A 3,704-nucleotide genomic window follows, 5' to 3' on the forward strand; every position below is an offset into this window, starting at 1 on the left:
GTGTGTGTGTGTGTGTGTGTGTGTGTGTGTGTGTGTGTGTGTGTGTGTACTTGGCTAGATCTTTATAAAGAACTTTCTAGTATCTCCCTACAGATGAGACCACTTTCTGTCACCATTGTCTCACCTCGAGCATTCTTCTAAACACCATTATTTGAACTTTTCTCCTGTACTCTTCTGAAGAGGTTTTCAAAGATCACCAGGGACTCCCAAGATTTCCAATACAATGAGCACAATAGACACCATTCAGCCCTTATCTGACCAAGCCTTTCTTTGCATTCTGCCCTGCTAACCTATCAATTCTCCGGGCTCTAAGTGACCACCCCCTCCTATCCCCTGACCTCTCTATCTTTTTTATGAACTCTGTGCCTCTCACATGGAAAGCAAGCAGGAAACCCAGAGGCCCTATCTGACTTGAATTTTATTGGACGGCACAGAAACATGAAAACTTACCTTAGTTTATTGTATTCAAAACTTAGAAATTTTTACACATACCAACCTAGAGTTCTACTTTGCTTTGCTAGACAGCACTGTGATACACAGGCACCTTTTCTGGGAGCAAAGCAGGCAACAACTGCATCCTTTTTTTCTTCTCTCTCTCTCTCTCTCTCTCTCTCTCTCTCTTTCTCTCTCTCTCTTTTCAGAATCAATGGCAGCTCAATCGCTGGGTGCAACAACTAGAATCCTAAGATTGTAAGCCGTATTAAATCTAAATCTTCTGGTGGCGAATCCTGGCAAATTCCCCATCTAAACCGAGAATTACTACTAACTACCTCTTGTCCTGCCACTGTCCTGTCCAAAAGCCCATAACCCTCTCCTGCCTCTTCCCTTCCTCTCTCCAACCTGGAAGTCCTGCCTACTTACCCAGTGATTGGTTTCTTTATTCATTAGAGTAAGGTTCACAAAAAGTCACTTGAGTATGTGACTCATTACTGTTCTAGACTGCCCCTCCTAGGAAAGCGAAATTAACATCAAAATACAAACAGCACCAGGGCTATCCACAACACTTCCCCTTTCTGTCCAATTAAAAGACTCTTTTATTCCAGATAAAAATTGAGCACAGCTATTACCATTTTGTATTTTATAAAGTACAAGATAGACCTAACACCCAGTCCATCATTTTTGTCGATTAAATAGAACACTCTGTCATCTATCCTAACTTAAAAGACTTCTAAATCTATATGTTATGTCCTGGTTTAACTTGTATACTATCTGAAAACTATCTCCTCAAATATGTATTTTCTCAATGTTAAAAAGCCTGAGTTGGCTATGAGACTAGAAGTAGTCTTTCAACCCTGTCAGAAATCCAAGAGCAATCAGTACTGTCTGAAAATATAAGAAGGCTAACACAGCTTCCAGAACTGAGACAAATTGTAGAGACAGCTGCCAACCTATACAGTCCCAGTAAGTCAAGAAGTTGGAGCATCAGTCTTCAACCTTCTGGCCCAGGATATTCTGACAGACCTTGAAGAACAGGAATTATTAAGAACTAGCTTATTCTGTCTCGGCAGAACTAAGCTGTCCTAACCTGTAACTTGTGTCCTCTCAAGAATGCTACAGGTCTGCAGGAGAGAGAGGCAATTTCTGCCCAGTGGCCACCTAGCCACAATGTACTACCTCACCTGGAGGTAGAGACACTCAATTTCTTCTTTGAATCCACAAAAGGGGAGCTGCTAGGAGCAGATATGTCTCAACAACAAAAGAATAACATTATTCTTTTGTTCTGTGGATTTCTGACATTTTTGAAAACCAACTATCTATGTAAAGTATACACCTTCCAGAGTTAATGGATCAGATATGATAAAGGGAGACCCCACCCCCCACCCCAGAAGAACTAGATTCCAGAGAATCAAACAAAAAAAGTTATCTTGATGATACTAAAAATTTGTCTTGAGATTTGTATATTACAGAGTATACAGCTTTGGTGAATCTCCTTGTCTGACATGCTGAACTGACCTGCTTAAACTCCTGATCTCTTGGACTTTCAGCCAGATCCAGGCAGGACACAGACATCAGAGACTAATACAATTGTTGGTATGGCCTTCTTAAGGCCAACCAGGTCCCCCATTTTCCCTACCCTTCCCCCTACCCTTCAAAGATAGCTCAACACCCTTATTTAGCTTGAAGAAGTTATCGTTCCAGTTCCCTGGGCTTTGGGGCTGGAGGTGATTACTCTAAGGTTGTCTTTCTGGGGAATTTAGAAATGGTCATAATTGGACCAGGGAGGAAATAGCTAGAGTTGATTGTATAACCATTGATGTTCCATGGGTGTGTGGAGAGGTATGGGAGAAGGGGATGTCTCAGGCCCATGCTGAGGCATCTCTTCACCCTGAGGGACCAGTCACACACCAGTATAGCATAGAATAGAGTTTATTTAGGGTATGGGGAGGGGAGACAGGAGGGTAGTAGAGGCAGGAAGAGAGAGAGAGAGAGAGAGAGAGAGAGAGAGAGAGAGAGAGAGAGAAGTGTAGAGGCCAGTCATGACCACGTGAAGAGAGGGGGAAGGGAAGGGGGAGGGGCGAGGGGACAGGGGGAAGCTAGAGGCAAGAGAGTGAGAAAGTAAGAGAGGGAGGAGGGGGCAAGCAGTCCCCCTGCTTATAGTGGGCAGGCCTACCTGGCTGTTGCCAGGAAACTGTGGGGAGGAGCATATGTTGCCAGGTAACTGTGGAGGTGGGTTTTAGACAGAATACTAACAACCATAATATCATTTGGTAGAAACCTTTACAATAGTTACTGAGTTGAAGTCATAATTTCTTATTTTGGTACCAAATTTATTTTGATGTAAAATCAAGGTTTTCGTTAGTATAAATTTCTTCCTTTTTTTTTGTTTTTTTTTTGGGGGTTTTTTTTTCGAGACAGGGTTTCTCTGTGTAGCCCTGGTTGTCCTGGAACTCACTCTGTAGACCAGGCTGGCCTCGAACTCAGAAATCCGCCTGCCTCTGCCTCCCAAGTGCTGGGATTAAAGGCGTGCGCCACCACCACCACCGCCCGGCAATTTCTTCTATTGATACAAAAATTTCAAAAGTACAAGGCTTAGACCCAGTCATTCTATAACTGTTATTACAAACTGATCTAAGATGTTTAAGCCTGTGAGTTACGGGCCAAATAACAAATTTATGGCTCTAAGTTTATTGTAAGGTAATTTTCAGATAATGTAACTCCGTCCTTTAGAAGGGAGACGCCCTTCCTCCCTCATTCTGCTTACCTTCCCCCCATTGAACTGAAACTGCTTTGCTCCTTTCACGAAGCCATCTGACCGACTTCCCGTTCCTGGGCCAGGCCCTCCACACTCTGTTCTCCTGCTCACTAGTCCACAGTCATTCCTCCGTGTCTCCATACCGGGTTGCCATCAGGGTTTGAACCGTGGATCTCTGTGCCTGAGTCCAAAGCTGGAGCTTCAGATCACACTTCATCTTCTAAGACAAGACACTGGCCCTCTAAGATACCCGTAGAACATGCTGCCCCTCTGGAAGGGATGACACATGTCCTGCTCGTTTCCCCATTTAAAGTCCTTTAGAATCAAAGCATACCTTGAAACATCTGATTAGGGAAACTAAGTCCCCGTAAGGGATGCTTAGACTCTAACTTGGAAAAATGGAGTTCATCACAGAGAAGTAAAATATTAATAGCAAGGCTGTTCCAAAGATCTTAGCCATGAGGACAGGTAGATACAATTAGATAATCAAAAATAATAACGGGCTGGGGAA

This window comes from Grammomys surdaster, unplaced genomic scaffold (assembly GCF_004785775.1).
Source record: "Grammomys surdaster isolate TR1022 unplaced genomic scaffold, NIH_TR_1.0 99, whole genome shotgun sequence".
Lineage (NCBI taxonomy): Eukaryota > Metazoa > Chordata > Mammalia > Rodentia > Muridae > Grammomys > Grammomys surdaster.